This window comes from Phoca vitulina, unplaced genomic scaffold (genome assembly GCF_004348235.1).
Source record: "Phoca vitulina isolate PV1807 unplaced genomic scaffold, GSC_HSeal_1.0 scaffold47, whole genome shotgun sequence".
Taxonomy (NCBI): domain Eukaryota; kingdom Metazoa; phylum Chordata; class Mammalia; order Carnivora; family Phocidae; genus Phoca; species Phoca vitulina.
In genome coordinates this window covers 11,546,038-11,569,314 of record NW_022589750.1, presented here as the reverse complement: position 1 = coordinate 11,569,314, position 23,277 = coordinate 11,546,038, and the positions used below count along the sequence as shown (strand labels likewise).

The following is a 23,277-nucleotide window of genomic DNA, read 5'->3' as shown; positions in this document are numbered from 1 at the left end:
TCCAGAGGCGGGGAAAAGATAAAGGCCTGTAGGAGCTCTCACCTTCAGCCTGGTTTGAGGGAACCACAACTCCCAGTGTGCTGTACTTTGGGGGACTGAGCCGAGGGGGCCTGCCCAGGCCTAGTGGGGCGGGGGTGGGGTGGGGGGAGTGCTGTCCTCCCGTGGGGGCCCAGCCTCCACCCTTTCTCTCATTTGCATCCCTCTGATAGGTGGGAAAGAGAAGCAGGAAAAAGGAAAGAGAGTGAAGAGGAAGAACGTATTTTCATTTCAAACACAGTAGGGGTGGGGGAGGTAGGAAGGAATCTGGTTTAGGATACCTTTGAGACAAGCACAGAAAATCCCCACCATGGCCCGAAATAGCACTAAAAACAGACGTTTTGGCAAATCAGACTTAATTGAGTGGTTCTCTTTTCTTGAGTCCAGCAGGATGTGGATGAAGCTGGCTTTGTTCCCTTAGGGTGACATTGTCCCCTGGGGCCCTCGCCCTGGCTAATTAAACAGAGAGGCCCTGGTCTCCTGGGCAGGACGGGAGCCTGGGGAGCTCAGCCTGGAAGCCCTTGGCCTTAGCCAGAGGGCCAGAGACGGTGACTGGCAGCAGGGCTGGATGGGTGAGAGCAGAGGTGGGAGAGGTCTGTTTCCTCTAAGAAATGGACTCCTGTCTCTCTGGTTGCTGAAAGGGATCACAGAGAAAAGCCATCATTTAAAGAGTGCCTGCTATTTTTGTGGGCATTGGGTGGTCTGTCCTCTCTAAGCCTGATCAACTGCCTTGTACGGATTGTCAAGGAAGCTGAAGCTCAGAGAGGTTAAGTGACCTGCTTGAGGTCACACAGCAACCAAGTGGCGACGCTGAGATTGGAGACGGCATCTGCTGGCTCTAACCTGCTCCTCGTTCACCTCCTCACAGTGGCCACTCATCCAGTCAGCAGAGAATCGCTGGTTGTGAAATGATACTGCAACCTGGTGGGAAGTTTTTAGGGCTTAGAGTCAGACAGAAATGAGCTTAAATCCTGTCTGGGGCAGTTTGTCTCTGTGGCTTTCTCTCTTGGAGCCTCCTGCCATTTGTCAAGCGGGCACAATCATGCCTTTATCCTGAGTTGCTGTAGGGGTTAAACTCTGCACGGAGGGGACAGGAAGGGGAAGAGGGAGGCCCAGGGAGGTTAGGACCTGCCCAGGGCCACCCAGCGTGGCAGGGTACAATAAAAGAGCCCTGGGTAGAGGGAACCAGGAGAGATTGTTAGATCTTGTGCAGTATCAGTATTGGGTTTCTTTATTTGAACGGGGAGAGAGGGCAGCCCCCACTCTGCAGGTAGAGAAGGTGGTGTGGAATGCGGGTGTTTATTTTTCTTTGCCTGTGAAAGCCCTGTTTCAGCTTAGCCTGATGAGGCTTCCCAAGACACTGCGGAGGGTGCCCGAGGCTACACACTCTGCAGTGCCCACCACGCAGAGGGATCTGCTCAGGTGCCTGCCCAGGGTGGGCACTGAGAGGGCACCTACCACGTAAGGCTCCCAGCGCAGCCTGTAAGCCCTCATCCCAGAGCCTGGGATACGCAGGAACCCCCAGAAAGAGTGAGGGGTGGGGGAGGGCCAAAAAACCAGGGTGTCCCTCTGCCTCCTCCAATTCAGCCCTCCTGGCCCCATTCATCTCCTTATCTCCTGGCAGCCCGTGGGCTGCTGGGAAGTCAGGGGCTGCCTTCCTGATTGACGAACAAAACAAGCCTTGCTCACAAAAGGAGAGGGGAGGTTGGCTGGGCCTCTGGGGCTCCCCTCCCCCTGCCCCAGCCCCTGGCTGCAGGCATCTTTCCTGTTGCACCTAGCTGGTACCCTACATTCTGAGAGGCGGCAAGGGGGCTGCAAAACCATCGTGGGTCAGGCTGCCCCAGCTGGGTGCCCTGGCGCTGGGGAGGTGGATTCGAGGAATGCTGGGGTGGCTGTGAGGCAGGGCTTGCTGGAATGGCCACCCCCCCACCCCCTTCCCTTCAGCTGGCTGGGAGGGCAGCTTGGAGAGGAAGCCAGGCCGGCAGGTAGCAGAGAAAGACATCGGATCCAGGGGGAGCAGCAGAGAAAGCAAACAAACAGGGCTTTGTGTGGCTGCAGATTGGCGTCTCAGAAGGGAAGCCAGGCCTGTGGTAGTGGGGAGGAGGAGGGACCGGGAGGCCAGGCCATTGCTCTGGGCCAGAGATAGGCGGCTGGACCAGCCCAGGCTAGGCGGCCAGGGAGCAGGGAGTGCCACTGTGTGTGGCCAGGCGTCCGGAGTCACAGCCTGGCTGAGTCCCAGCTCTGCCACTTCACTCCTTAACAGATCTGGGCTTGTTTGCCCACGGAACCTGGGCAGAGTCACTCACATGCAGGACTCGGGAAGATAAGTCATCTGGCCCGACTGGCCGGGCCCAGTCAGTGTGAGTGCCCATCCTACTCTTGTCCCCCATTGTTGCTGGGAGAACACAGGGTAAGAGGGGCTCAGGGGCTCCCCGGGGAGTTGGCAGCTTAGCTGGGTCTCCAGGGAGGGCAGGCAGGGCTGTTCAGAGCCTCGGGCGCTTTGACGGCTTCGGAGGCAGCCATACTGAGGGGAAACAGGTTCTTGCTGTCCAGTAACAGATGCCTGGGGTGTAGGTGGGTAGAGCTGGTATCTCAGGCCCCAGGCCTGGGGAACTAAACGCTGCCCGCTGCCCGGGAGGTGGAGGCGCACTAGGCTGGGGGAAGGGCCTTCTTTCGGACAGGCTGAGGGGGCGTTTGGTCGGGATGGCAAATTCTGGATCCTAGCGCGGGCAGCCCCAGCTCGGCCCGCCTCTGGGGGCAGGGCAGGCCTGGGGGGGCGGGGGGAGGGAGGCTTAGGTAGGAGCTGTCAGGCCAGACACACTGGCAGCTCGATTATCGCCTCCGGGGCCATTTCCTCTCCTCTCCTCAACCTCGAGAGGGGGCGGCGAGAGGGCAAACGCCCGCGCTTCCTGCCCTCCCCTCCGCTCCCCTCCGCTCCCCTCCCGCGGGGCCCACCATCTTGGCCGCGCCGGGGCCTCCTCCGCGGCGTCCGGCCTGACAAGCCCCGGCCGGCGGGCCGGCGACGCCGGGAGGGGTCGGGAGCCTCGCGGTGCGGAGGCCGCGCGGGGACGGGGGGGGTGACGGGGGGCGAGGGAGGCGGGGCGGCCCGCTCCTGTCGCCATGGCAGCGCCCCGTCCCGGCGTGCTCCGCGGGGCCGCTGGGCGGGGCGGCCGAGGCCCCGCCCCCGCGCCGAGCCCGTGTCTTTCCGGGAACTCGAGGCTGTGGGCAGTGGCTTCCAGTCCGGGCGCTGCGGCTCGAGGCTCGCTCTGCGACCGGATCCTGTGCGGGTTAGCCTCGGGACGGGCTCTGCTCACAGAGTCCCGCAACCCCACATCAGGGGCAGCAGGAAGCGCCTCCTGGGGCCCGGCTCCTGGGCAGGGACGTCGTTGAAAGTAGGGCCCGGCCTCCAGGCCACGCTGTCCCGGAGCAGCAGGCTCGGGGCCTCCAACTCTGTCCTTCGCTGGTGCTCCCCGTGGGCCAGCCGGGCCTACCTCCCGACCAAGGGCCAGAGAGAGGAGGGGCCAGGAAGGCACCCCCACCACACCACGGCGTCCAAGACTGGACGCTGCCACCCAGACGGCCTCCCTCCAGCCCAGGAGCGCGGCCCTCCCCTAGTTGGCAGCCATTGGGCTGTCTGGCCGGGAGACACATTCCTACCTCCCGAGCCCCGGCACCCCGTCTGCCCTGGGGGCAGCCCCTTCCGGAACTTTGCTGCCAACCCAGCCCTTCCTCCACCCCTCCTTCCTTCTAGTGCCTTAAGTCCCCGACCGGTCACTCCAGGGCCGCCTTCTGTCCCCCAGTCTTTTCGGAGGCACCGACTCAGCTGACCCTCTGTCCCCTCCCACCTGGATTGGGCAGACAGCAAAATGTAATGCCAGCCTTTAGGTCTTGGAAGGGAGGCTGTGTGCCTGTTGAGCAACTATCCCTTGGCCTTTCTCAAGCCTCACGCGGTGCACACACGCTCAGGGAGAGTGAGAAGGGGCTTTCAGATGCAACAGGAAGGGGCTCAGGCTCGCTATCCAAAAGAACTTCCCCGTCCTAAACATTTTGTTTTTAATGGAATTATCATGTTACTATGTTGAATTTAGAAAAATCTAAATATACGGTTAAACAAGTAAAAATCCCGTGTTTCCACCCCTACCCCTACCCCTACATAACCACTGTCAACTTTTTTTTCCTAGACATATGATAAAGAATATATGATAAGTAAATGTAAAATATGGGACCATTCTATATATTTGGTTTTGTAAGGCCCTTGGTGGGGTTTTTCTCTCACTATAAAAGGAGGATAGGCTTATTACAGACTTTTGGAAAATATGACAAGTTAAAAGAAAAACAATTCACCCATACTCCCAGTCTCCAAAGGCAGCCACATTTGACTTCTCCCCCTGTTCACGGGGTTTTTTGTTGTTGTTTAAGCATGCCATCATTCCTCCTGTGTGTACCATTTGATATCCTGCTTTTCTCACTTAATGTTGTGTAACATTCTCCTTTTTCCCCCGAGTCTGTGGGAGTCTTGAGAGAACCGGAACCACATTCTTGTGAGAGCTTCAGAAAAGAGCAGGACTAGATGATCCCTTTCTGACTTTGTTCACAGCCTCTCTCCACGTGTAGACCCCTCAGGAGCCCTTCCTCATTGCCACTAACCTCTGATAAAAGCAGCAGCTGGGGCCAGGGTTCCTGCTAGCTGAGGGCCCAGGAGGCCACCTAGCCTGCTCAGGGACACTGAAGACTCGTGGCCCCAGCTGAGACTCAGGTCCCAGCAGCAAGGGGCTTTAATTGGCCCCAGCTGCCTAAGGCTGCAGTGAAGGCTCAGACCTCAGCCTCATTCCAGCCTCCTTTGCCCGAGCTATGCTCAGACCCAAAGACCCTTTGTCGGGCCTGGAACCCACCTTCTGTTCCCTCTCTACATCCTAGGAGTCATTTTTGCTGCTCTAAGCTCCTCTGCCTCTCCCTGGGGGCATGCGGGCCTGGCACCAGGCACAGGCTCCCTATGCCCAGCTGCCCCTCAGGCCTAGCTCTCCTTGCCCCCACTCATCCCTGCTGCCAGGCCTTCTCTTCTTCCCCATTCCTGAACGGTTCAGTTCTAACACATCCAAGGCCTGTGTGAAACAGGCCTTGGAAAAATCACAGTTGCCAGGGATGGATTGGCATTTAAAAGGCATCCAAGGCTTGGGGGGGGGGAGCTGAAGAGACAAGAGAATGCAGGGCCCTGTCTCCGAGCAGCAGCTGAATTTAGTGGATGGAAAATCACAGAATGCCCCTTTCCCTGGGAATAACACCCCTGGCAGAAGGGCAGCGGGTGGGGCACCAGACATCATGCCCCAGTGGCCACACCTGCCACCACCACGTGCTCTCCAAAATGAAAAGATGTGGGAGGGCTGTTGTGAGCCTACAGCGAATGGCCCTGTAAATTATATTCTCTTAACAGGTTTATTCATTTATAAAATATTTAAGACCCGTTTCGCTTTACCTGCAGCAAGGAGGCAGCCAGGTTGGGGCCGAGATTGATGCTCTGAACATGATTTATTTATCTGGATTTTCTCTTCTGGGCTGGGCACCACCTGCCGTGTGGAATTTAACCAAGTGGCAAGATGGGTGTGTATCTGTGTGTGTCCCTGGGCTTGGGGGCCTGTGTGGGCAGCATGTGGCCGTGTCCATTGATGGGGGGTACTCTACATGGAGGGGGGATGGTTCTCCCGTGGCTGCTACATCCAGGCACGTGTATGAGTCTGTCTGTGTTGGTTACTAAGTGTGTGCCTGGATGTATGTGATTTGTGCGTAGACTGGGGGTGTCTGTTTGTGACTGGGACCAACGTGTGTGTGTGTGTGTGTGTGTGTGTGTGTGTGTCTGGGCTGGAGAAATGAGCTGAGGGGGCTGGTTTGTGTGAGCACGTCTTGGGTACCCGTGTGTAGCGGTACAACGGGGGCGGGGGGCTGTCCTCCCCTGTGTGTGTGTGTGGTTTGTCTGCGTTTGCGGGCAGGGGACCTGCGTATGTGGCTGAGTGTCTGTCTTCTTGTTAGTGTGTATATCCTGTGGTGTGAGGCCTGTTCCTGTGTGCCTGTGCAGTGTGGTGTAGGACTTTTCCCACCCGCTTTTTATCAATGGTGGAGGCGGTGGTCACTGACTGGGTTGCTGGGCAGAACTCAGTGGCCGGGGGAGATCTGAGTTCGGTGACCCCTGTGTGTAGCTGTTTGTCCGGCCCCAGGAAGGACTGACTTTGGGGGCTGAGGGGACACTGGTAATCCCTGACCCTCTTCCAGCAGAACTGGGCCTTCCCTGACCTTGCTTCAGAGGTCAGAGGAAACTCCAGGGTCACTGTGGTCCAGGCCTGCATTTCACATATGGGGAAACTGAGGTGCAGAGGCCACACAGTCTGTTAGTGGCCAAGCCAGGACCTTCATGCAGAGCCTGGCACCCGCTTTAGTACTCTGCTCTGGGGCAGCAACTCTGTGGGCCTCGGTTTCCTCTTCTGTTACACGGGAGTGGGTTCCCAGGCCCCTGAGTTCCTCTCACACAGAGCTTCGGAGCTGTAATGGCCCAGGCAGAGGAGGCAGGGGTTTGTCAAGGATCAGTCAGTGAGTCGAGTCCCGCCAGAAGGCAGGCAGCAAGAACAGCAAGGAATGACTGTAAGATCTCTGCTCTGGGTCCTGAGACCCAAGGGTGAGTCCCAGGGGGAGATTCTGTACTTGGACCATTGTCTCTGTCCCTTCCCCAGCCCCTGGCACAGATGGGGCGCAGAGGCCCAGGAAGTGGCAGGCGTTTGGTTTTCCTCAGCCTTGTGACAGCCCTCAGCGCCCCCCCAACACACACACCCTTAACAGCTAATGCATCTGTCACTACTTTCCTAATGAGGCAGCTGAGGGTCCCCTGGGACAGATACCTTTGCAGGCCAGCCTGGCAGCTGAGGGGGTGGGCTGGCCTCAGGGTCAGGTTGGGAAGAGGGGGGCCGAGCCCCTCTCCTGCCTGTGGAGGCATGGAGGCCTGTCCAGATCCATGAGCCGGTTGTGTGGCGGGGGGGGGGGGGGTGAGGGGGTGTCTGAGGGCTTGGGGAGGCAAGAAAGCCCCCACTCGGGCATGCATTTCTGTTTGGCATTGTGACTACTTGCGGTAATAATACTTAATCTGGTCGACAGATATGTTTGCAAGCCTACTGCAGTCCAGGACTGAAAGCAGCCGTGATCTGGGTGTTTGTAATCCCTACCCTGGGGATGTGTGGCCAAGGGGGAAAAGACAGGAATCGAATAATCAAATTATTGGTGTCATTATACATTCATGTATGGGAATGCACATTTATCACAAGCCAAGACAGAGGCTTGAAGAATACGTTGCAAGAGCTACTCGTGGAGAGAGGAGTCCTGTGTCTCGGCCGCAGGCTGCTCTGGACACCTGCTAAAGGCACATCTAGGACTGAAGGAGTCAGGGGAGTTTTGCTGTGCGGCCCCAGGCAAGTGCCTACCTTCTCTGAGCTCCTCAGGGGCGAGAGGTTTCCTTCTAGCTCCATCACCTCTGAGTGGAACTCGGGCAGCCTGTGTCTCCTCTTCCTGTGCTCTTTGCCTTCCCCACCAGGGCCCTCAAGACATCTTTCGGCAACTACCTTGACTTTGGAATGCCCGAGGCACTGCCCCAGGGGACGCTGGGAGCCACAGCACAGCAAGGCTGCCTCGGGCCCCACCTGCCATTTCGTCTTAGCCCTTTTGCTCTCACAGAGCCACCTCCTGGGCCAAAGGAAGCCTGGAAGAGATGAAATCTGAGAATCAGTCCCTGATTCCCCCGCACATTGTGGAGGGAGGCATGTTTCCACGCGTTCACTTGTTCCTTTGCTCAGCTATTGTGTTCCTTGAACTCCTGTGAATTGCCATGTGTTAGACCAGAGTGGCAAACTGGTTGTCGTCCGGCCACATCTGGCCCTGACCCATTTTGAAGGTCCAACCAGTGTTTGGGGGGGAAGAAAACCGAGTTGCCAGTGAGTTTCACCCCCAGTTTCCAGTTTACCGCTCCTCCAGATTATTACAACCTGCTTCCCCCAAGGCCATGACTGGTGGCCCCGGCTACTACGGTCTGGCACCCAGTTGGGGTGGGATGACACAGCCTCCCCCTAGCCGCAGTCCCCACCCCTCCCTGGTCACCCCTCGTGTCTGTGTCGCAGTAGCAGTGTGGCTTCCTGGTTATGGGCCCAGCCTCAGGAGCCAGACTGCCCAGGTTCAAATCCTCCCGTTGGCTTTTTACCAGCCCTGGGACCGGAGGTAAATTCAAGACCCTCTCCAAGCCTCAGTTCCCTCCTGTATAGAATGGGGGATCACAATTATAAGTACCCACTAGCTCCTGGGGTTGCGGGGGGGAGGGGCAGAATTTCCGCTAAGTGCTTAGAAACAGGGCTTAAGTGTTGACTGCTATTATTATTATTTTTTTTTTTTTTTAAAGATTTTATTTATTTATTTGACAGAGAGAGACACAGCGAAAGAGGGAACACAAGCAGAGGGAGTGGGAGAGGGAGAAGCAGGCTTCCCGCAGAGCAGGGAGCCCGATGTGGGACTCGATCCCAGGACCCTGGGATCATGACCTGAGCCGAAGGCAGACGCTTAACGACTGAGCCACTCAGGCGCCCTGCTATTATTATTAATAAAGGAACCACTTGTAGGCTGAGGCCTGGGTTCTAGCTCCCAGGTAGTGGGACCCCCTGTGTGCGTCCCATGGCACCTCCAGGCCTCAGTTTACCCACCTGTGCCTTTGGGAAAGAGCCCTCTACCCTCGCTGGTGGGCCTCCTCCCTAGCCCTCCAACCTGGGACCCCGGGGCGGGGTCGGGGCCAGGTCTCCGACCCTCTTCCCAGGCGGGGCGCCCTGTAGTCGGGGCTCGGGAGGCCGCACCCCGCCGCCCCTCCAGCGCTCGCCCGCTGCCCCTGCGGGGTTGCCGCCATCAAAGCGTCTTCTCGTTCTTATGCTAATGAGCTGCATTAATGCTTAATGGCCGCGAACGCGCGGGTTTAATTGCACCTGCCCCGGCCGGAGGCGCGGCCGGCCGCCGAAGCAGCTGCGCGCCCGCCCGGACGGTCTTAATTACCTGGAAAACGGCGCCCGGCGGGGAGGGGACGGACGGAGGGAGCGGCGGGGCGGCGGCGGGCGCGCCTGCCACCACCGGCCCGCCGCCCGGCCCCGCTCATCCTCGGAGCGCCGCGCGGGGTCGGAGAGGCTGGCGTGGCAGGTTCATTGAATTAATTTATCGCCCTGCCTCGGCGGAGACCTGCTCGGCCCGCGGCCTCAGCGCTCCCTCCGGCCCCGCCGCCGCCGCCCAGCCCTGGGCCATCTTTGGCTTGGCATTCAAGGCCCTTCGGGCCGGCCGCTGCCCCCTGACCCGGCCCGTGCCATCTGCTCTGCACCAACAACAGTGGTGGTCGCTCAGTGTGTGCCAGGTGCCCTGGAGGGCGTTCAGGGTGACCTCTCAGAGCCCCGCCCCCCCCATGCCTCTCTCTCTGCCTCACCTCCCTTGCCTTTCAGAAGCTGTTCCCGCTGCCCGGAACAAAGGCCCCTCTCTCCTACCTCTCCCACGCGCCCTGAAATCCCTCCCCGTCCCCTCCAACAAGGCAATCTCTGTCCTCCTGCCCCCTCTGTTGGGGGACGGGGCTGCGCAGGATGCGCGGTGACCTGGTATGTCCTGCTCCCCCAGACGGACAGTTCCTTGAGGTCAGTCCTCTCTGATGGCATGGGGATGGCATGGGTTGTGGGCTGCAGTGTTGCCCTGAGCCCACTGCCCAGACTGGGGGCCCTGGCAGGGGGGGTTCTGTAGGGAATGATAGGAAGGTCAGGACACCTTGAGACTTCAGGTGTTCTTGGTGGGACCTGCCTATGCTCCTCTCCACCCCACAGGGTGAGCCTGTGGCCTAGGCACCTGCACCCCCTTGCCTGTCCCCCAGTCCTGCCCCTCTCTCCCTCTCACCTCTCTGCAGAGGGAAGGAGAAAGGGGCTAGGGAGCAGGTGTACTGGTCATGTGGTGCCTCCAAGATGACCCCCTTCTTCTCCCCTCCCTTCTCCACTGCCCCTTGCACACCAGCCCCTCCTTTCTGCCGCCCGCCCCCTAATTTCTGTTCGCCTCTGGTCTGCACCAACAACATCATTTCCCCAAGGGGACTCCTCCATCCTCCCTCTGTGCCATCTCAGAGACAGCATTCGAAAGCCTAAAGTGATGTCCACCGATCCCTGCCCTGCCCTGTGTCAGGTGGTGCTGGGGCGCAGAGGGGAGTCAGATCAGGACTCTGCCCTCCAAGGACTCCTGTCGGGGCCAGGTGGCCTGAGAAAGGAATTCTTGTGCTCTAATGTAAAAAGGGTCATTTTTGCAGGAAGCAGAGAACGGACCTTGAGCCCTACTGGGAAGGTCTGGAGAGGCTTCTGAGCTCAACCTGGAGGGAGAATGAGCTGATCAGAGGGGCTATGGGAAGAGTTTTCTAGGTGGGAAGAACATTGGGAGCAAAGGCCTGGGGCAGAACATTAACTCATATTGGGGGTGGAGGGAGTAAGGGACAACCACAAAAAGCGCGAGCTTGTTAGAGGGTGGGGAGGTGGGCAGAGATCCCTCTGCTGGCCAGCAACCTTCAGTGGCTCCCTACTGCCCAGACATCAAATTCAGTCCCTCTGATGGCAAGCTCGTACTACCCACCTCACCTCCAGGCACCGCTTAGCCTCAGCCCGTTCCCCACCCCCACCCCCACCTAGGATGTTTATTGTGGACCTACCGTGTGCGTGCAGTGTGTGTGTGTTGTGTTGTGTTGTGTTGTGTTGTGTTGTGTTGGCAATGACCTTGTGTGAGTTCAGTGGCAGTGGGGCCTGCTGGGTGGGCCTCTTCTGGTTTGCTAGGGTCCCCGCATGCCTGGCCTTCAGCCAGAACTTGGCATGGTCCATTCCCGTCCCCAGATGTCCTTGCAGACAAGATGGAGGTGAATGGGCAGGCTGCCAGGGGCGTCAGGTGGCATCCTAGCCGGGTGGACAGTCCTTTCTGATTAATGAGGTGGTGGAAGCCTGGAGGGAGGTCTATTCTGGCATGCCTCGGGACTCTGCCCTTGCCCGGTCAAGGCGAGGAATGAGGCTTACAAGGGTTATACTCCTGCTGTGTGTCATGCTCTGCACAAAGGTCTTGATACTCAGTAACTCTTCTCACCCATGATTCTGGTAGATTCTCTTACTATTTCATTCTGCAGATAGACACACTGAGATTAGTGGACACAATGCAGTGTCCAAAGTCTCTTGGCTGGGAGGTGGCAGGGTTGAGCCTCAGACCAGCTCTGTGCAACTTCAAAACGGGTGTTAGTAACCGCTGGGCTGTGGGGCATCACGAACGTGTATATTTCTGCTACACTCTGCGCTCACCGGGAGGTGGGGCCATGCCCTTTCAACTCCGCCTTTCTCATGGAGGTTGGCAATGCTCTGCATGGAGTAAATGCTCAGTAAATGCTTGTGGACTGGATAATTGGGAACATGAACTATGCATAGGATTCATAGGCAGTGGGAAGGCTCCAGGAGCTGGGGACAGGGGTTGAAGGGGTAAGGACACTTGGAGACTCCAGGCTTCCCAGTGGAGGGTGGGCTCAGAGGAGGCTGGGAAGGCCCTGACTTCCTGTCCACATTAGGAGGACGGCTGCCCTCGAAGCCTGGCTGCTGGAGCCGACCACCCTGTGAGTTGCTGGCACTGCCGGGGGTATGGATACGAAGCAGGGTTTGGTGCAGGGTGGGGGCTCATTGTGACCGAACTACTAGGCATAAAATCTTTGGGAGGAGGGACTGACTGTGTGAGGGAAGTGCATTCTTGGCACAGCCAGAGCAAGTCTTTAGCCATAACCTTTCTGGTACTGGGGCCCCGCTGTAGCTCAGGAAGGATTAGTCATGGTCTGGGGCTCAGGTTTGGGATGGGAGGGGAGGAACTTGGTGGGGAAAAAAAAAAAAAAACCATTTACAATCACAAGAGCCACAGTGTTCGTTGAGCACCTACTAGGTGTCAGGTGCGGGCTATGTCATCTGTAATCTTGATCACAACCCGTTTTACAGATGACAAGACCAAGGCTCAGAGAGGTTAAGATCACAGAGCAGAGCTGGAAACTGATTCCAGGTAGGTCCGTTTTCATACTCCACTGAACTCTTATTTTTTGTTCCATGACCCTTTCCACAGACCCCCAAGTGGCTTCAGAGGCCCAAGGCCTTGTTTTCAGAAGTCCTGGGTGTGGAGCCTTGGCGTAGAGACTTACCTCCCTCCATCCCTCTTTGGCCTCCCTTATGGGGACTGACCCTGGGAGCGGGGATCAGCCAGTGCTGGCTGGCCACTCAGCCTAGCTCCTCAGAGGGTGGCCCGGGTGGTCAGGGCCACAGGCTTGCTGGGCTAGGAACTGGGGACCTTTCCCCAGTGGACCTGCCTGCCAGGAAAGTGGAGGGCACATGACTACCCTCGCTTCTGAGGGGCCGTGTCTGAGACTGAGGGTGCCCTAGGGCACCCAGTGCTGTGAAGATACTTGGGGACACTCAGAGCACGGTGGGCAGAGACTTGTGATCTCGTCTCAGCCCTGCACAGCCCAACAATGTGACCTTGGTTCAGTCACTATGCCCTCTGAGCACTTTTCTCTCTCAGTAAAATTTGGGACTAGCCTCTCGCATTGGAGAAGTCTGGGAATGGGATGGGGCAGGGTGAGGAGGCTCTTTCTGGTAGGGATGGTCAGTGTGGCCCTCTGCATGGGGGACTTCTGGTCTGAGGGCCATCCTTGACCCCCAGCCAGCCTCAGTGGAGGAAGCTAGGAGCCCGTGCCAGGCAATGGGGTGCATGGGGGCCTGGAATCACAGATGTGAGTCCTGATCTCCACGTCAACACTTATAAGCCATGTGACCTTGGTGAGTCGCTTCGCTGTCTGGACTTCTGCTGTCTCATCTGGAAAATGGGGATATTCCTAGTAGCGGCCTCAGAACTCAGGATGATTCCCTGAGGATTCAGTGAAACTGTACTTCATGTCCTAAGCCCAGTGTCCAGGACACAGGAACTGCTCGATAAGTGGCCTCCACTGTTCATAGCGCTGTTGGTCCTTTTGGAGGTGTCATCAGAGCTGTTGGCCAAAACTTCCAGTTCCTCATCTTCCCAAGCCTGTGGTAAGGATCTAGCTTCCTGGACGCCGTGCAGTGGGGTCGGGTCACGTGACCAGGTCTGGCCAGTGACCCGCACGTCCCTCCCAGGCTGAGCACTTCGCTGCTGAGGGTGACATGCCAGAACGCTCTCTCCCCCTGACAGCCTGGCAGGGAGGCTGTGTGGTGTGAACGAGAAATAAACTTCTTGAGATTTGGGGGGGTTTTGTTGTGTAGTAAAGTAGCCTGGCCTAGGCTGACTGCTGTGACGACAGACGTCATCATTACTCAGATGCGATCCCCACGCACACCAGGGGTCTGCACCAGAGAACCATGAACTGTGGAGGAGGCCTGCCACAAACCAGAACTTTATTGCTGCCCTGTTTCTAGACGCGTTCCACTCAGACTGTCGCTCATTTATTCACATTCTTGCTAATTTGTTTACCTCATTCATTCGTTCGGCAAAGCTCTCTTGAGCACCTGTTCTGTAGACCCGGGGGAGCTCGGGATGGCTCTGCAAAGCCGTGGCACATAGCCCGGAGGGGACCCGGCTGGCCTCCCCTGTGGGGCTCAGAGCTAGGGAATGCTGCAAGGGGGCCAGGGGGGCATCAGACTCTCAGAGCCAGGCAGAGGAAAGGACTGGCATTCGGGCAGTGGGTCCTGCTTGAGAAAAGGCTGAGGGGGTGGCAGTTGGGTCTGGCCAGGCTGGAGCCTCTCTCTCTCGCTCGGCGTGCAAATGCTTACCCCCACTGGACACCCCCAGAGGGAGAGTTTGGCCTAGTACTCTGGGCTGAAGAATGAGGACGAAACGTAGGTAGAATGAAAGACCAGCAGTAGGAGGGAAGGAGGCCAGGCCAAGGGTCTAAGTGGATGAGGGCCGACCAGGGGTCTGGAAAGGCAGCACGGGGCCAGGGAGAGCCCGGGGCTGGTGGCCAGTGGTTGTGGGCAGTCCCTGCAGCCTGAGGGAGCAGCCGCGGGCTGGAGGGGGCACCCTACACAGCGACAGGGAGAGGTCTGGGAGGCTCACTGCAGAGCCGGGGCCCAAGCAACATCCAGAGGAGCCTGTCCAGGAAGTGGGTTGGTTAGTGGACTGAACACTGAAGAAAAATGAGAACCACCCCTCTTGTCAGGAGCAAACCATCGATTTGGGGGTGGGGCCTAAGCTGCGAGCGGATGGTGCAAGTTTCCTCCCTGCACTGTCTCAGGAGAAAAAAAGAATTGAAACTCCCACAGGGGGAAGGTTTTTAAAGATTTCAGCAGCACTCAAATGGAGGCTTTTCTTTCTTGAATAACAGGGTGTGCTATTCGCTTCAAACACGGTTATTGATCCCCTACTATGTGCCTGGCACTGTTCTAGATGCACATCAGTGAACAAAGCAGAGATCCCTGCTCTGGCAGAACTCCTTTCCTATTGGGAGACAGTACCGTAGAGTGTGCTGGAAGGCAATACACGCAATGACGAGAATGTAGAGCCGAGAAGAGGCTCAGGAAGTGGGAGATGTTTGCGGTTTTAAATTCGGGAATCGGGAAAGGCCTCACGACCAGGCGATGTGTGAGGGAGGCAAGTGAGCCTCGCGGATGTCAGGGGGAAGGGCACTGCGGGCAGAGGGAATGGCCGTGCAAAAGACCTGAGGCACGAACGTGCTTCACGTGTTGCACAAATGGCTAAGGGGCTGGTGTCACTGGGGTGGTGTGAGGGGAGAGGGCCCGAGCGATCTGCAGGCCAGGGCGGGGACTTAAGCTTTCGTTCTGAGTGAGGTGGGGGCCACTAGAGATCCTAGCAGAGATGAGTCCTGAGTGGGTTCAGGAGCTCACAGGCTGCCTGGGCACTCGAGGGGCTCAGACAGAGTATGGAGAGCGGGAGAAGGTACCTGAATCTTCCAGGCACCGCATCCTGGCACAGGCCTCTGAGGCTGCAAGCCTATGGGCTAATCTGCACCCCCCCCCACCTCCTAGCCTCTCAGGTGTCACCCCTGCCATCCTTGTCCCTGGCCCTGCGCCCTCCTCCGCTCCCTCTGCCACCTACCTGCTTCCCTGTCCTCAACCCCTGGGTCTCTCTGGGTCCTCTCCCAGCGTAAATTGACCTGGAGGTGGCAGCAGGGCTGGGGGCTGGCCCCCTCCCCAGGAGGAGACCCCTTAATGCTTAGTAAGCCCCTTGTTTTCTCCAGCAACACAAATGCTCATCAGCCTAGACTAAACGAGCGAGGAATGGGCTCTGGTGGCCTCCCCTCTGGGCTGTTCTCATGGGTGAGGCCGGGGGACCACGTGGAAAGACTCCTTCATGATGGAATCGTGAAACCCCTGCGTTCCCTGGGGGGGATCTGGACCGGTGACTGAGCGGGTCACTGTCTCCCGCACCTCCTTGCACGCCTCCTGTGCTGTCCCCAGGCAGCTCATCACTTGTCGTTTGAGACTGGGACGCTTCATGTCTCCATGGGCCCATCCCTCAGCGGTGGCCATCCCTTACCCGTACTGCCCTTCTGACAACTGAGGGATTCCGTACATGGTGAGGGCACAGAGCAGGGGCCTAGAGTCTGAAGACCAGGTCCCTGTCTTGGCCCAGGCACGTGTGAACCAGTGCCCACCCTCTCTCACTCGGTGTGCAACTGCTTACCCCCACTGGACACCCCCGGAGCTGTCCAGCTTTACAACTGCCAGGTGGAACCCTGCGCTGGGGGCCCCTGCTGCCCTCACTCTAGGCACAAAGGGGGCGCTTTGTCCTGGAGTCCTCCTCCGTGGGCCTTTCCTACCCTCGTGTGCGGTGGGGTGCATCACCCCACTTTACAGGTGGGAAGACTGAGTCCCAGTGAGCAGAAGGGACTTAGGGCAAGTCCACTCAGTGCGTGAGAGGAGCCCACGGCCCGGTGGCCTTCCCACGTGCTCTCGCAGCACCCCGGGGGCCACTGCCATAACAAGAGTGACCGCTTCTGGAGAGTCTAAAGTGTGGCAGCCCCTTGCCGCGCCCTGTCAGGAAGACAGGGGTCCATGTTCTGGGGAGGGGTGGCTCAGGCTGAGTAGGCGGCTCAGGGTGCTGAGAGGCAGAGCTGGGAGCGACCAGGGCTCTCTGGGCTCCCTACAATGAGGTCTGCCGTGTCCTGTGTGTCCTGCATGACCGTCGTGGGCAGGCTCCTCGCCGTCTCCCACACACCCCCTCTCCTGCACCCAGGCGCCCACAGCCCTACCTTCCTTTTCATCCCAGCAGGCCCTTCCAGGCCCCTGGCCTCACTCCGGCCCTCACCTCTCTCCTATGTGGCGTCCAGGCCTGCTGGGTCCCGGTCAAGGTGGAACCCCTGCCCGGGCTTCCTGAACCCCAATACCAGGTCCCAAGTGAGGTGTGTTGGGGCATTTGTCTGGGCAGAGGGCTGGCGCCTTGTTCGGAATCTTAAGGGGGCCCCCAGATAAGAGCCCTGTGCCAGGGTGTGCGCACATGCGGTGCACCTCCAGTTCCCGGCGCTTTGGAAACCCGCTTTTCGTGGAGCCAGAGGGAACGAGCGCGCTGAGGAGGCGGCTCAGCCTGGGCAGAGGCAGAGCTGGGCACTGACTGGGGCAGTTCCAGGCGCTGGTATTTCAGGCGGAAATCCTCTTGCACGCACACTCATCCCTAGATGCCAGCCCGCTGGGGCACTACCGATACACACCTACACATCCCTGCCACTTGTCGCATTCGTGGACGCTCACACCCCCTTGTCACACCCTCCAAAATCCGTCACACACACATGCACAGACATGCTCTCCACCGCCATCCGGCCCTCAGCCATGACCACTCCCAGCACCGGCTCTGGGGCTCCGAGGGCACACGGGCGGGCACACGGGCTGGTGCACGCAGCCACCTGGCCAAGATGATGGCTGCCATGAGAGTGACTAAGAATCAGATTTTCACCAAGAAACCGAGCCCAGAGGACGCTTTAGCCCCAAGACAGAGCACTTCGGGGAGACCCACTGCATCCCCCCCCATCCTTCCCTCACGTGCAATGCGTGCACACAGATGTTTGCACACAGTCCTTACTGACTTGGACCACCAGGTCCCAGCACCTGAGCTGCATGGCCACAGACTCCTGTCGGACCTGCCCCCCCCCCGCCATGTACACAGACGCATGCACGCCCATGCACACGCACGGGCATACGGCCTCAGCCATTTTACTCCTCGCTGCTGGTGTGGGGAATTTTTCCTCCTTTTTTCAGCAGTGTCTCATCCCCCACTCCCAGAGCTGGGGTCCGCCCATAGAGACATTCCTACAGGCCTGGGCCCTGGCTCTGTGACTCAGAGACGCCCAGTGCCCCCTCCACTCCCCCCAACCCCCCAGGGAAATGCCTGCACAGTGATTCCTCAGTGCAGGAGATTGGGACTTCCGGTGGGAGCCCCCCACCCCCCAGCTTCGGGGCTGGAGGCTGGCCTGGGCCCATGCTAAGGCCCCCGGCCCAGCTGCACCTGTCAGGTGGGTCCCCTAGCCCCTGTGCCTACCAGGGACTTGTCCTGTCCTCATTTCAGAGGTGGGGAAACTGAGACAAGGCAGTGGGCAGAGGCTGCTTTGGGGACACCCATGGCATACCGTCCCCCCGACACCCTGCTTTGTTTGAGATGGAGTCTGCCTTGGAAGTCTGTGCACCCTGTAGGTGGAGACCTTCAGGGTCATCATCTTCCGAAGCCCAGAGAGGGCAGGGGCTTGCCCAAGGTCACACAGCAAGTCCATGGTACAAGCTGACCAGACTCTTATTCCAGAGCTCTCCTGGGACCAGGGCCTGGGATGCAAGCGTGCCTGGGAGGGGGCATCCAGGGGGAGCAGGCAAGAGCGAGGAGGCGGGGCTGCGTTTGCATCCAACCTCCCCTCTCCCCCTCCCCTGCTCTCTTCTCTCCTTTGCACGCAGGGGTTTGTTTGGAGAATGACTCACAGGAATGCAGCAAAATCCTGATGGATGGGAAGGCAGGGCTGCAGTACCCTGAAACCTCCCCAGGGTGGGGAGGCAGGACTGAACCATGGGGCCAGAGGGGCTGGTGATCACGGGAGCCCTGCATGCAGGTGGGGAGACTGAGGCCCCAGGAAAACATCGGACCCTGCCTGCTGCAGAGCCCTCCTTCGTCAGCATGAGCAGGCACGCGCTCGCACACACACGCACACACACGCACGCTTGCAGCAGCACACCCAGGCTCCGGCCGTGCCGCCTTCTCCCTGCACCAGCCTCCCCACCGCAGGCCTTCCCAGGGTTTTCTGTCTTTGCACACCGGCTCATAGTAGGTGATGAACAAGCACACACTGGCCGGAGCATGACCCAAGCTGGACCCTTCTGGGTGCTCGTGTTATCCCTTAAGTCCTCCTCCAGCCCCGAGGGATGGGTGCTAGTCATCTAGTCCTTTAGCCAAGCTTCCCGAGGGCCTACTGTGCGCTGGGCACTGCCAGGGCTGGGAGGCCGGGGTGAGCGGCTGCCACCCCTCTGTTGCTCCGTCTCAGAGTCCGAAGAGGGAGGTGTGCAGGGGGTGACCTCAACGGGCCTTTGGGGGCAGGCGAGGCCCCAAGACAGACCTAAGGATGAAGTTGAGAGCAAGCACAGGGCACAGTGGCTGCCAGGGGTGATGGGGCTTGGGGAGCCTGGGCAGGTGCTACTAGTTGACACGGCTGGGATGTTAAAGGCGGGTAGGAAATGAGGCTGGGGTCACTCAGGGCCCCGGATGCCGGGGAGCAGCCACGGGGGAGGACTCGTGCCTCTCGCGGAGGGAGGCCGGCCTCCAGGCAGCACATCCGGGCAGCTCCAAGGCACCGCAAGGCATTCACCTCCCAGGACCTCACGGCCTCCGACCTGGGGAGGGCCCCCTCCCCCCAGCCCCAGGCCCGGCCCCAGACCCCAGAGCCAGGACCCCGACACCCCTGGGCCCCGCCTCTCAGTGCCTGCCGACAGTTGTCATGCGGGCGTGCGGCCCTAGATGACCAGATCTGTGTTTTCAAGAGAAACTGGAATTTGGATTTTTATGTGAACTCCCCTGGCTCAATTAACAAAAGGCGCAGTGTGGTTGAAACCGCACATGTCCACAGGCAGAGGGCCTCGTTCCTAATGTCTGCTCTGTGGGGCGCTTGGTTTTTGCATTTGTTCCTCTTATGTTCCTTGCTTTATTGGAGACAGCCCAAATATTCACTGAACTGCAACCCCACACTAGGCACAAACAGGCCACCAGGCGAGGTGCTGCCGCGTTAGCTGAGGAGAAGACAGTGGACAGACAGACAGACATGTCAGACCATAAGTGTTAATGAAGAAAAAGCAGGGCTGCAGGGCTAGTGGTGGGAATAGCAGAGCAGACATCGAGGAGCAGCATGTTCTAGGTAGAAGGAACAGCCCGTGCAAAGGCCCTGAGTCCGGCCTTGCTTGAGGTGTTTGAGGAGCTGGGCGAGGAGGCCCCAGTGGCTGGCACACAAGGAGGAAGGGGGAGAATGGGAGGGGATGAGGTCAAGGTGGTAGAGGTCTGATTGTGTCAGTGATTGTAGGCTGTGGTACAAGTTTGGTTTTGACTCTTGTGTGAGGCGGGAGGCCTGGAGGGTTCCAAATGAGCGGGGGATGGATCTGACTTAGGTTTCGGCAGGCTCCCTCTGGCCGCCATAAGGGCTGAAGGGGCAGGGGGTGGGCGCAGGGAGGCTGAGAAGAGGCCACTACACTCGTCCATGAAGACAGAGAGTAGATAGCAGTTGACAGGGTTGTGGTGTGGTGGAGGGATGGGGAGTGACTGCTCATGGGGATGGGTTTCCTTGGGGGGCGGGGCAAGAAAATGTTCTGAAATTAAATAGTGGTGACAGTGGTCCGACTCCCTGAAGGCACCAAAAACCACTTTTCCAGGGTGAATTGTACAGCATGAGGATTATATATCAATAAGAAAACATTTTTCTCAGAGCCTACCAGGACTTCTAACCAAAATGGATGCCCATGGAGAAGACTGGAAGGAAATAGAAACAATAATTGTCACAGGCTCAGGGGGACTCGGGGTTTTGTTTTGTTTTGTTTTTTTCCTTTCTACTTTTGTATGCTTTCCAACTTTTAAAATTAAAAGTAGGTATTTCTTTCTGAGAAATCAATGCTGTGTCATCTGGGGGGCGGGCAGGGAATTGGTTCAGAGGCCTGGGCCTCTCGCTCCACCCCGTTGAGCTCTGTCTGCTGGGTGTTCACGTGGCAGGTTTGGAGCAGGAGAGCGTTTGCTCTGGCCCCCAGCTCTGACCTTCTGGAATTCCATTCCTGCTCACATGGCCTTGGTCAAGTCACACGACCAGAGATCCCCGCGGTCCTCCCCCATCTAGTGTCTGAGCCGCCTGCGTGCCCTCTCCACCCAGAGACCCCCTTTCTCTGCTTGCACGCCTTCAGCCACAGGCCGCTCACCACCTCCCAAGGCAGCTCACTCATTCCATTTCTGGGCAGCTCTGCCTGTTAGCAAGCTCTTCCTTATATGGAGGTGAAATCTGTCTTCCTGTTGCTTCTACTCCTCCTAAGCTCCCTCTCTGAGCCCCAGTTTCTGGGTCTGCAGCACGGGGCTCCCAGGCCCCTCACTTGGCTGCTGGGAGGTTGTAAGGGGATCTGGGCATGAGTAGCCCAGAGCATATGTCAGTGGTCATTCAGTACCGGGGACAAAGCCTTGGCCCCAGCAGCACAACCGAGCAGGATTTCTGAATGAAATGTTCAGACGATCACCACAAAATTGAAACTTGGTACTTATCCCAGTGATCGAAAACTCACATCTCTCCATAGACCAGGAGGGAATAATAACCATCAGAAGCAGCATTTGTCAAAGGTCCATGATGAGGCAAACCCCCATAGTGACTTTCACCTACAGATTTCCATTAATCCTCAACACAACCCAGGCCTTGCCAGTCTCCCATTTTAAAGGTGACAAAATCTGAGGCTCAGAAACATAATGCGAAGCGGCTGGGTGTGAATCTCTCGTCACACATTTTGGGAGTGGTATGGATTGTCTGAGAAAGTCGACCGCAATCCTCTCCACCACAGAAATGTATGGAAACAGGGCTGGAAGGACATCCTATTGGTGGGCGGTTGGGCTTGGCTCTTGGCCCTGTCAGTCGGTCGAGTGAAGGCCCCTTGTAGCTGCCTTGTCTGGGGGGACTGGGCTCGGGAGGATTCACCTGGTCTCAGACCGTGAACTTTGTGCTAAATTTAGGGAGAAAGATTACAGCTTAGAAGGCTGCTTTCCAGCCCATATCACCCCCTCCCCCCGGGTGAGGGAAGCAGGAGCAGAAGCATCACCTCTCCTCCCAGAGAGGGTGCAGAGCCACCCAGAGACACACAGCGAAGATGCGGAAGGGCCAGGCTTGCTCTGGGGGAGGACAGAAGCAGCACCTTTCCTGGTTTAGGGTGTGTGGGGAGGATGGGAGCCGTGACTTCATCGCCTAGTAACTCTCCTAGAGGTCAGAGCCCAGGCAGGCTTCTAAAGCCAGGGGTTTGACGCCCTTCCTGCACTTGTGCCCAGGCTAGACTGCTCCGAGCTGGGCCCCGGGGTGTACCAGATGAAGGAGAACAGCTCCCGAGACCAGGCAGTGAGTGGTTCAGCCTTCCCCTGAAGTCACTCAGACCTTGTGCTCTCTCTTCTACTCTCTGAGGCTGTTTCCACATCTCCGAAATGGGCTAGAGACACCTCCCTCAGAGGATTTCTGGGAGGATTCCACGGGGGTGCTTAGCAGAGTGAGCACCCTCTCCGCACACCACCCCTGCCCGTGGCACAGTCACCTGGCTTCCACTGGGAATGTGGGGATGAAGCCAAACTAGGAGGAAAAGCATAAGAACAATAATCCCCTCCTCCTCCCTCCCCTCCCTCCTCCCCCCCCAGCTCTCCCTCCTCCTCCTCATACACTCATGTGGTAAAAAAATTCACACAGCACAATTAGCAACCCTCCCACCCCTCTTCTCCTTCTTGATCAGCAGTTTCTTCTCTCTGCTTCCAGAGGTGATCTCTGTGGATTGAGGCACCCCTGAAAAGGGCTTTCCATTCGAATGTTCCTTGGGACTCACTTGCCCTGGGAGAAGCTAAGCTGGGCCTGAGTCTCTTGCCCCATTCTGCGGCTGACAGGCCGAGGTGACAGGACTGGGTTATCCCTTAGCAGGGAGGGAGTTGGCCCACTTGTGCCAAAGACAAAGGGCATGCCATAGCCAACGCAGGTCCTGGCGGGAGCTGCAGCCATCAGATGGGACGGGGTCAGGAGGACTTCGGGGGTCCTCACCTGGCTGGGATTGGGAACTGGAGGCCAAGAGAAGGCCTGGGGGCAGCATCCCTAGGGCCGCCGGGTAGAGTGAGGGCAGAGGCCCACAGAGCTCTGAGTTGAGCTGGGAAGGGGCTGGAGGGGTCAACTGAGGAGTGGTTGAGCCCCCCAGAGATACCCACGGGCTCTGGGGTCCGGGAACAAAGGATATGCGGAGGCTGGTGGCTGCCACCCAGGTGTGTGTGCAAGTATGACTACGAGTGAGGAGGCCCTGTGTGTCCTTACGTGGGCACATTTGTGTGTGTCCCTGTCTACCTTTCCTTGCATGCATCTAAAACAAACGTGGGTCTCTGGTTTTGTGAGTGTGCATACACATGGAGGTGTGTGCCCGTGTATTTCCGCCTAGGGGAGCCTGTGTGTTTATGCGTGTCCTGAACCCCCCCCATCTGCTGTGTGACATGGGGGCCCTCTCTGTAAAAAATGGCATCAGCGACCGCCCTGAGTTTAGGGGAGGGAGTCATCCTTGCTCTCTCACCGAGTTCGCTTTGATGGGGGCAGAGGAAGCCACTGGGGCTCAGGGTAGGTTCCACATTCTCTTGGAAGGAGAGAAAGCCGAGGGAGCTGTTGTCATTCCCATTCTTGGGCCCTTGGGAGCCCCTGAGCCTGGGCCGCAGGAGCTGTGTGGCCCAGTGAAAAGGGGCAGGGGTGGGGCCGGTGTGTTTGTGTGTGCATGTGCACGTCTGGTTGTGTGTCTTTGGTTTGCATCTGTGTATCTTTGCACGTATGTTTTTGTGTGCGAGGGTCTCGGGGCTGGGCTCGTGGGTCTGGCTGTGTGTGTAGGTCTGTCAGGCTCTGAGTACGTCCGTGTGTTGTCTGGCCTGCTCGTTCTGGCCCAGGCAGGCCTCCTGCTCAGCGCCAGTCACCTCTGCTCAGGGAAACTGTCACTGCCTGACCCTGAGGCCTCAGCG

General features: G+C 58.3%; 1 protein-coding gene across 4 annotated transcripts in view; it reads left to right on the top strand.

The window, feature by feature from the left end:
* RAI1 (retinoic acid induced 1) overlaps positions 1-23,277 on the top strand; it is a 116,116-nt gene that overhangs the window by 8,064 nt on the left and 84,775 nt on the right. Inside the window, exon 1 of one of the 4 annotated variants that reach the window (XM_032431662.1) lies at positions 213-2,396. The exons of the other annotated variants lie outside the window; for them this stretch is intronic. The gene's annotated coding sequence lies outside the window, so the exon portion shown is untranslated. Of the gene's footprint in view, positions 1-212; positions 2,397-23,277 lie in introns of those variants that run through there. 4 annotated transcript variants of the gene reach the window in all.